The sequence below is a fragment of the Coregonus lavaretus genome (assembly GCF_964263955.1).
Source record: "Coregonus lavaretus genome assembly, chromosome: 20".
In the NCBI taxonomy this organism is placed as follows: domain Eukaryota; kingdom Metazoa; phylum Chordata; class Actinopteri; order Salmoniformes; family Salmonidae; genus Coregonus; species Coregonus lavaretus.
In genome coordinates, this window is record NC_140007.1 from 43966940 (window position 1) to 43977830 (window position 10891).

General features: G+C 40.3%; 1 long non-coding RNA gene across 1 annotated transcript; it reads left to right on the plus strand.

The window, feature by feature from the left end:
* The first annotated feature begins 7341 nt into the window (after positions 1-7341).
* On the plus strand, positions 7342-10635 carry LOC311147427. Its single transcript, XR_014614787.1, has 2 exons — positions 7342-8503; positions 8631-10635. It is a non-coding gene; the product is annotated as an uncharacterized lncRNA (long non-coding RNA).
* The last annotated feature ends 256 nt before the right edge of the window (positions 10636-10891 follow it).

Sequence of the window (10891 nt, forward strand, 5' to 3'; positions counted from 1 at the left end):
CAACATGATCAGCAGTCATTGGTGTGATATGGATTATTTCATTAGACCAGTCAATACTTGGTTGAGTCCAGAGGAAGCTGGTGAATGTATGAAACAGTATACCATGTGTTTGATGTGTTTGATACTGTGATGGAATTTTTTATGTTTGTGCTTTTCTGTTAACCAATTTCTGTGTTCTATTCATGTGCTTTTCTAATAACCAATTTCTGTGTTCATGCAAGTGACTGATTGAACGAATCCTCACTATCAGTGTCGGCAATTTGACGGTATGCCCAGAACCTTGTTTTGAGAAAGGGATATCTCAGTTTCAAGGTCTCAGCTTAGAGAGAAGAAGCCTCGTGAGATATTGGTCTGTCACATGCATGACCCAGTATTGGTCAGTCACATGCATGACCCAGTATTGGTCGGTCACATGAAGGAAGTAAACGTTAATGATGAATAAGCTAAATCATGCAAATATAACCTGTCTGTATAAAGAGAACTAACGGGACTGCCCCGGGGAGAGCTCCTGATCGACATGTGTACTTGATGCATTGAGTTGGTTGGAACCTCTCCAGCGCGCTGATAATAAACAATGATTCATTTAAAATTGACTTTGAGTGTCCCTGTGTAGAATTTCCATGACAATTTGGCATCAACAAACAGGTTGATTAATTCTGCCTGTGGAGCTTTCCAGTGGGGGTCTGCGAAGAAAACTGGTGGCGCATTTTATGCAGCGTGAGGGAAATTCCCGTCTGACCAAAAGACGACGAGACCTGCCCAGACCAGACCCTTACTGTGAGCTGCCCAGGAGGGGACACATCATCCGCAAACAATTGAGGGACGGCAACTGATTTCAGTACGTCAATTTAAATGAATGTATAATTTTTTATTTTATTTTATGATAAAACCAATAAAATGTAAAGCGTGTAATGCATAAAAAGGTACCCATAGTCTTATAGAGAGAAGGCTATTCACTAGTCTTATGAGAAGACTAGAGCGAGGGCGTAATGGTACCATGGAAAGCCCCGCTGACTGCTGTCTGTAGGCATTTATAAGAAGTGTCTACGTGGTCTGCAGCCACTGACAATAAAACAGAGTGTTATTATATATGTAAATGAGATACATTTGGTGCATAGGAAGTAACGACAAGAGAATCGTTGAAGATGCACATGGGTAATACGGGAGATTACCGAGGGTGTTTGGGAATAGTACTAAAGTGAATGTGAAAGTTGTGTATGGTTGTGTGAGTGTGGAAGGACGTGTTAAATAATAATAATATACAACTTGCACACCCACACGTAGACTTACGTAAGTGGTATAAAAAGTATTCTGAGAAATGTTCAGAGTGGTCACTTTATGGATCATTTGATAAAGATAAGGTTAAAGCAGCCTTTCTTAAAGTATGGGTCGCAACCCAAAGTGGTTCGCGGATCTGTTAATGGTGGGTTGCGACGTGTTAGAGTAAATGTTTAATTATTTTATTAATTACTGGAATTGATTTGGCCAAGTGCAACTGCGTTCTATGTTCATTGAACTCTCTGCTTAGCAGTGGTGTCAGTTTGGCAGCTGCGCGAGTGGGAGGGAGATGCCCGTGTGCTTTGCAGTTTACCTGATCTTTTTTCTGCAGTTTTCTTGAAGATCACTCTGCGACCCACCCGCTGCAGTGCTGTCGTTCGCAGCAGATGATGCGCTGTCAGCCAATGACTTGTCATTCTCACCCACCATCAATCACCGCTGTCATAATATATCATCAAATGGAGTCGAGCTAGCCACAAGTTCTGACAGCTCAATTGTCATGAAATGCAAATACAGCGATGAGTTTCTCTCTCTTGGTTTCATACAAACTTTGAAAAATAATGAGGAGCGCCCACAATGTGTTTTGTACAGGGAAGTGCTTAGTAATGAGTCTCTCAAAACGAACAAATTAAAACGACACGTCCTGACCAAACATCCACAGCATGACGGTAAAGTTCTTTCAGAAACGGGGCTTCGACAGTGCTTTGACAGTGGAAAGGTAAGTCAACTAGCAAGGCATTGTTGTCATTTTATAACAGGTGATGATAAGCAGAAATAAGGGAGTACTATCTCTCATAGTAGTAGATGAAAAATGTATGCACTCACTAACTGTAAGTCGCTCTGGATAAGAGCGTCTGCTAAATGATTAAAATGTAAATGTGAGTTCTCTTTCAAACAATTCCCTTGGACACAGCTAATAGTTAGATAGCTAACGTTAGCCAAAGCTAGCTAGCTAGCTAGCTACTGATAGTGCAACACTAAGTTACAGTAAATACGAAGATGAAAAATGATCAGGCAGACTGGACATCTTACTGCAGAAATGATTGTTGAAAACAAGTCTAGGTTGGAACAGTTGCTGTTAAAATAAAAGTAATCATTTTTATTCTGAACTGGAATAAACTGATTGAAGCAAGATGCTTTTTGAGGCAAACACATAGTTCTGGGTTGCTCATCTACAACAGTAAGCGGTCTCCTGCCTGACTGAGAAAGCAGTAGATGTTCTGATCCAGTTTGGCACCACATACCTATGCGAGTCAGGGTTCTCAACTCTGGCGTACTTAAAAAACAAGTACAGACTCCAAGCTGAGCATGACCTCAGGGTTGCACTTCCAAAAACTGAGCCCAGAATAGAAATGCTTGTTGAAAGCTTCAACCAGCCACACACCTCTCATTAGGACTATGTGTGTGTTTTCTGGTCTACATCTGTGTGATGTGATTAATCAGTTTATTCCAGTTCAGAATGAAAATTATTTATTATATTTTAACAGCAACAGTTCCAACCTAGACAGATGTGTACAGTGCATTCGGAAAGTATTCAGACCCCTTCCCTTTTTCCACATTTCGCTACGTTACAGCCTTATTCTAAAATTGATTAAATAAACAATTTTCCTCATCAATCTACACACAATACCCCATAATGACGAAGCGAAAACAGGTTTTTAGAAATCCTTGCCAAAAATACTGAACTTATTTATATAAGTATTCCGACCCTTTGCTGTGAGACTCGAAATTGAGCTCAGGTGCATCCTGTTTCCATTGATCATCCTTGAGATGTTTCTACAACTTGATGGAGTACACCTGTGGTAATTGATTGGACATGATTTGGAAAGGCACACGCCTGTCTATATAAGGTCCCACAGTTTACAGTGCATGTCAGAGCAAAAACCAAGCCATGAGGTCGAAGGAATTGTCCGTAGAGCTCCGAGACAGGATTGTGTCGCAGCACAGATCTGGGGAAGGGTACCAAAAAATGTCTGCAGCATTGAACATCCTCAAGAACACATTGGCCTCCATCATTCTTAAATGGAAGAAGTTTGGAACCACCCAGACTCTTCCTAGAGCTGGCCGCCTGGCCAAACTGAGCAATCGGGGGAGAAGGGCTAAGGTCAGGGAGGTGACCAAGAACCTGATGGTCACTCTGACAGAGCTTCAGAGTTTATCTGTGGAGATGGGAGAAATACAGGTGTGCCAAGCTTGTAGCGTCATACACAAAAAGACTCGAGGCTGTTATCGCTGCCAAAGGTGCTTCAACAAAGTACTGAGTAAAGGGTCTGAATACTTATGTAAATGTAATATTTCAGGGTTTTTTATCATATACATTTGCAAACGTTTCTAAAAACCTGTTTTTGCTTTGTCATTATGGGGTATTGTGTGTAGATTGATGAGGGGAAAAAACAATTTAAATCATTTTAGAATAAGGCTGTAACGTATCAAAATGTGGAAAAAGTCAAGGGGTCTGAATACTTTCCGAATGCACTGTAAGAGTGTTTTTAATGGGGGAAAATAAACATAGCTATTTACATTATTCTATTTCCTTTCATTGTTATTAGCTATTAGTCTATATTGCATTTGTTTTAGGCATAAGGGCAATGAAATGTACCCATATTTACGTATAGTTGCATGTTTTCATAAGCTTGGGTCCCAGGGAAACACAGAATTTTGAATTTGGGTCTCAGGCTGAAAAAGGTTAAGAACCCCTGGGTTAAAGCATTGTATGACTGTCTAAAGCAGGGGTGTCAAACTCATTTTAGCTCAGGGGCCACATGGAGGAAAATCTATTCCCAAGTGGGCCGGACCGGAAAAATCATGGTATATATAACTTAAAAACAACAACTTCAGATTGTTTTCTTTGTTTTAATACGATCAACATACAACATAAAGCTGGAGCCTGAGGACAGTGTGTCCAAAATAGTACAAGCACAACATCACTATTAATCATAAAACACGTCAAGTTTATTTGAAAATTCTAAAGAAAAAGAACACACAAACACACAATGCCTCAGTGATTAACAGAACTGTTTCACAGATCACAGAACTATATCAGGGTGTCATTTCTCAGGCAGAAATGTAGATAAAAATAATGAAATCCTGTTCCCCAAACAAGTGCAAGAACCACAGAGTCAAGAATAGGTTAAATATACAAATAAAATAAAATAAATTAAAAACAATAGCACATCAACATAAAAACATATAAACATAAAGCTGGAGCCTGAGGACAGTGTCCAAAAGCACAACATCACTATTAATCATAAAACACCTCAAGTTATTTGAAAGTTCTGAGGACAAAGAACACACAAACACACAATGCCTCAGTGATTCACAGAAGTATATCACAGATCACAGAACTATATCAGGGTGTCATTTCTCAGGCAGAAATGTAGATAAAAATAATGAAATCCTGTTCCCCAAACAAGTGCAAGAACCACAGAGTCAAGAATAGGTTAAATATACAAATAAAATAAAATTAATTAAAAACAATAGCACATCAACATAAAAACATATAAACATAAATCTGAAAGTGTTGCTCAAACTCCCGTAACAGTCCAGTTATTTTATCTTTGAACCGCTTCATGTCTGCCACATGTTGGGTCGCGCGCACATTTTTCAGACAGGGGAAGTGAGCTGCATCACCACCGGCAAGTTGCGTCTCCCACAATAACAGCTTCAACTTGAAAGAACGTATGCTGTCATAATACTGCGTGACAACTTTGTTGCGCCCTTGCAGCTGTTTGTTCAAGTTATTCAGGTGCTCTGTAACATCCACCATAAATGCAAGGTCCGGCATCCATTCTGCGGAATGAAATTCTAACACTGGTTTGCCCTTTTCTTCCATGAACTGTTCAATTTCTTCTCGTATATCAAAGAAACGCCTCAGCACAGCACCTCGGCTTAACCATCTTACCTCAGTGTGGTATGGCAGGCCATAGATGTGGTCTTTCTCTCTGAGAAGGCTGTCAAACTGACGTGATTCAGGCTTCTGGATCGGATGAAATTAACAGTTTGGATGACCACCTTCATGACGTTATCCATCTTTAATGACTTGCAACACAAAGCCTCCTGGTGCAAAATACAGTGAAAAGTCAAAAAATCACGTCCTCCATTTGCAGATTGCACTTTCTCTCTGAACTTTGTCACAACGCCTGCTTTTTTCTCGATCATTGAGGGCGCACCATCTGTAGCCAGGCTGACAGCGCGGGACCAGTCCACTCCGACCCTGTCCAGCGCGCCGACGAGTGCGGTAAAAATATCAGCTGCTGTCGTTGTATCTGTCATCGGCACCAACTCCACGAACTCCTCGGTGACGGTCAATGTGTCATCAACTCCGCGGATGGAAAAATGGCCAGTTGTGCAACATCTGTAATGTCCGTGCTTTCATCAATTGCAACCGAAAACGCAATAAATGACTTTACTTTTTGCTTCAACTGGCTGTCCAAATCCACTGAAAGATCGGAAATCCTGTCTGCAACTGTGTTTCTTGTCAGGCTGATATTTGCAAAAGCCTGCCGCTTTTCAGGGCACACAATCTCCGCTGCCTTCATCATGCATGTTTTTACAAATTCACCCTCACTAAATGGTTTTGAAGCCACTGCGATTTCATTAGCAATGAGGTAGCTAGCTTACACTGCAGCGTCACTGATGTCTCGGCTGTGAGTAAACACAGACTGCTGTTTCTTCAGACCCGCCAACAGTTCATTCACCTTCTCTCATCTCCGCTGTCCTTGAAAGTTGTCATATTTGTCGGCATGAAGACTCACATAGTGGCGACGAAGGTTATATTATTTCAGCACTGCAACATGCTCTGAACACACCAAACATACAGCTTTCCCATTCAATTCCGTGATTAAATAGGATGACCATTTTTCTTGGAACACTCTGCACTCTGCGTCCACTTTTCTCTTTTTTGACAGAGACATATTGGGGCAATGAGGGTGCCAAAGCACATAATGTTAAATGTAGAAGCCGTAATAAATATCGCGGGCAAAACAAAGTAGCTCATTGGCTGCATGTGCTTGACCTACTTGCTCTGCCCCGGTATAAACAGTTTGCTTGCTTAACACAATTGCTATTGCGCCATCCAGTGGACGCAATTGGAACAGCAGTTTATTCTATTGAAAAATCATCTCGTGGGCCGGATTAAACCCGTTTGCGGGCCTGATCCGGCCCGCGGGCCGTACGTTTGACACCCCTGGTCTAAAGGGTCTGGGAAATAGAGTCTCAGACAAAGATTGGTGTATATCCACTTTTGATAAAGGTACGGGACTTGACTTACCCCTAACCCATAAAAGTATAAATAGAACCAATGAATGTTGAACCAGATTTTCTGTTAACTAAACGTAAGGCTACAATTCATTTGTTCTCCCGATGGAGTTTTCGTTGATATTTCAAATGATGACATTCTAAACCAATTGGTGAGTAGGCAAAATGGAGACTATCTGTTTCCCTGTCTATGCTGTCTCAGGTGCCAGACTTATTATGGACAGGGTGCGCCATCTACAGGGGACTGATAGACAGTGCCAGCCCAGTTATTGTGGAGAAAAAAAAAGGAAGCTCCCTCCAAGGTCTCTCTTCCCTTCTGAATTGGCAGATGTATTTTATAACTTCAGCGCATTACATGGTCATCTTAAAATAATAGACATGTAATAAGTGTGAAGCAGAAAGTGAATATCCAACAGAAATTTGAAATAAATATATAGAGCAACATTGTTAGGTTAGACTAAAATGAAAACAATGCCTTCCAATATGGAGAAAGTGATCATGTTTGTTTTGTTTTTAAACCTTGCAATAGGGGGAAAAGCAGAACAGTGATTGAGAAGGTCTTCCTATTGGGAAGAAGGGAGTCCTAGTTGAGGGAAACAGATATGGGGACTAGTGAATGGTAATATTAATGGCTTTCAGATAGCACTCTAATAATGCAATATTTTAGTAATTTGAAGAAGTGAATGTTTCAATACAAGGTCACATGACGAACAGAGGGATTGAGCATTGGGATTGATATTAAATTAGAGGCCGCCATCTGGTGTTTGGGTTAGAGATAAACTTCCTGTGGAACAATAGAGAGCCACCAGTACTCACTGAACTCAAACAGGCTGTAAGAGACAGTGTGGGGAAATTTGGGACAGAGGTATGAATAATTTAATAAGACACGTTTTTGACAATGTATTACTCAATTCTATAGTTTGGGTAGCACCAGTGATTTAAGTAAGAAGGTAATGTAATCTAAAACAATAATCTGTTTCCATTACGTGGAACTGTGTCCAGCATTGAAGTAGGTCCAGGTAAACGTTTTAGTACCGAATATTGAGCTGATAAGCCAGCACCAACTTTTTGAAGGTTCTAGCAGATTTGTTAAACAACAGCTTTCATATTTTGACTAGTTTATGTTCCAGAGACAGAACTGTATGTCAATGCAACAGGTCAAAATGACAATGATTACAAAAGAGGGGCTCTGGGATTGTTTACTTTAGAAGGTGCCTATTCAGCTTGACGGGTAAGACCCGGCCATTTTGTTTGTTTTTACCCTATGATTTTTACCCCACACACGCCGGCACCCACACACAACCCACCTGTTAATGAATATTTGTAAGTGGTTAATACTCCGTTTGATTTATTGTGTGGGGTCTTTTTATTTTTGTTTTAGTGGGTTTTTCACGGGTTAGAAAGGATACAACTTAAAATGAAATTTTCTGAAGCTTCTATTGTCAGAGTTTTGGTTGCACACATGTAAATTCTCTTGATGAGAATTGTACTGAAAACCGCAATGTAAACCTGATACACGAAATGTTTGAAATATCTTTAAATAATGTCTGAGGTACAAGGAAACAAACTCACTTAATGGGGTTGAATGACCTCTGACCTATGTTCTGACTTTCTGGTGAGGCCTGATCACCCTCACGAGAAAGACTAGAGACATTGGGTGAGATTTAAATGGGCTTTGTAAACACAAAATAATTAGAAGAAGTTTGTAATTGATCAACAGTCCTATGTGTGATTCGGAACACGAGAAGGAGAGAGAGAGAGCGCTGCCCCTGAATGAGGGACACCTGTCTCTAGTCTATTTTACCATTACCTTATGGGATACAATTAAGTTAAGGTGGAGTCATCAAGGGTTGTATTTGTTATTTTGATTTAACAGGCAGTGTTGTTGTTTTTTTGGGACGCATGAATCACGATGCGAGTCATGTATCCAAAGGGGGAATTACCGGTCCCCTGGGGCCCTGGCCCTTTGGTAAATATTGACAGTTACTCCAAATGAATTGAACTGTTCCCCACCTCGAGTGATATATGTGTATTGCTGTTGTTTATTTGTTTTATTTTCTTTGTATTTGTCTTGCTTCAATAACAAATCTCACCAGATTGGGTCTGCTGGATGGTCGGGATTTCTCCCTAAGGATTAGCCCTCTAACTCCTTGACCCATTAACTCTGCAGTGAGATCACCAAGATGATAGGGGAGTATAAGACAATTTGGGCAAAAAATGGTTTCAACTGTGTGTTGTTATTCTCTTTGACATTTGTCTTAGACATTTGTATTAAGAATATTGGTAGTAGTCATAATTTGACATACAGTGAATAATTTGTCATTTGTAATACAGTAAATAATTTGTCTGGATTTCCTGAATCAAAAATGCCCTAAACTAAACTGTTGTTCTGGTCTGTTCTCTCTCGAGGTTATGGTGAAGGTGACCACAGATGGTATCTAGATGCATGTAAGGGATAATTTGGCTGAGAACAGTGTGAGCCTCACCCCCTCTAACCGGCTGAAGTAATGGCGACAATGGCGTTCAAATGGTCCTTCACCACTTCTACCGTGAGACCTGAGTCCGAGCCAGCAACCTGTACACAGCATCCAGTCGAAGCTATCAACTGCCTTTTCTCTCATGCCTTTTCTCTCAGGAGTGTGACATGAGTCCACTTGGAGTGAGCATGGAGAGAGATCCCGTCCAAACTTCTCTCATGCTGCTGGTGTACTGGTAGGAAAATGGACAAGACATAATGGACTGTAAAGGACAGTGGCGGCTCAGATGAGAGACATTATCAAGGGACATCCACTTTGAACATATGCCATTGGGAGGACGAACTGAAACACTATCTGAAGAAGAACATGAAGAAACGCCAGAACGATGAGTGCCGGGAGGGGGGGGGGGTTAACCGTGCCCGTAATTAATTTAGCCTTATCCAAAATGGTTTATTTGGGGTATCAGGTTGATTGTGGAGGTCTGCACACTGCGAAATGTATAATAATTTAGACAAAGAATGCATTGAGATACCAATCTGTCATTACCACAAATGGGGACCGTGATGAGAAAAGTTCACGCTAGAAAAATAAGATGAATATACTGTATGACAATGTAAATGTACATTCTGCCAGTATCGGTGTGTGCTAAGTTGTGGGTCTTAAATTAAAGTAATAGAACCAATGTGAAGCACTAAGGACTGTCATTCTAAGTTTGGGTTGGATAATTTATCAATAGTGCTAAAAGATTTGGAGAGGTCGAGGCTTCTAGATACAGAGCTTTGCCCCTAAAATGTGAGGAGCCACTAGATTGTAGCTTGGGCTAACCTTGCCCCAATCTCATTCTTATCAAGGTTGGTGTGAAACTGTTATAATGTGTGTTCTCTCTCTTCCCTGTGAAAGTCAATATGCATGTGCCCTAGACCAAATTCGGGAGATCTCTAGAGACGTAGAGAAAACTGGCAACGCTAAAAGAATTGCATAAATTGGCTCTGCAAAACAGAGAGGCTCTTGACTATCTTTTGGCAGGTCAAGGGGGCACTTGTGCAATCATTGGCGAGGAATGTTGTACTTTTGTCCCAGATCACTCTTCTAATATGACTGATCTCACCGAATACATTGCCACTGTTGCTAAGAATAATTCCCCACAACCAGAGTGTGTGCCTGCAACTTGGTTGGAATCCCTGTTTGGAAGTTGGGATCCCAAGTTGCCAAACGGGGTGTAGCGTGTGTTTTTCTCTTAGTTTGCCTAATTGTGTTATTTAATATGCTGTGTATGTGTGTGCATTTTTGATAAATTCATTCCGTTAATAGAAGTATAACATGTATTATGATGATAGTATTACCATACTAATTAGATTGTGCAACCCAGAATGAAGGGTTTGAAAGTGTCTGTGGTTTTAAGTGTTGATTTTGTTTACTTATTACTTTGATTGTAGATTTTAGCTTTATTATGATGATTATGAATGAAATTAGATTCACTCCCGTTAATATAAGAATAACCTTTATTATTATTTATTATAATGATGTACTGCATGTAACAAAATATCTGTGTAACACAAGGTTACTTTTGTCCTCCGAAGAAGGGGTGGATGGGCCAATTAAATAAATAAAAAATAGTATGTAAGTGGGTGGTGAGTTTCTCCTTACACTATAAAGAGCTTTGGGTGTCTAGAAAAGTGCCATGTAAGTCCAATCAATTATTATTAGTAAATGTTTTGCCATCTTCCATAGCTTGAAGACCAGTGGTGGAAAAAGTAACCAATTGTCATACTTGAGTAAAAGTAAAGATACCTTAATAGAAAATGACTCAAGTAAAAGTGAAAGTCACCCAGTAAAATACTACTTGAGTAAAAGTCTAAAAGTATTTGGTTTTAAATATC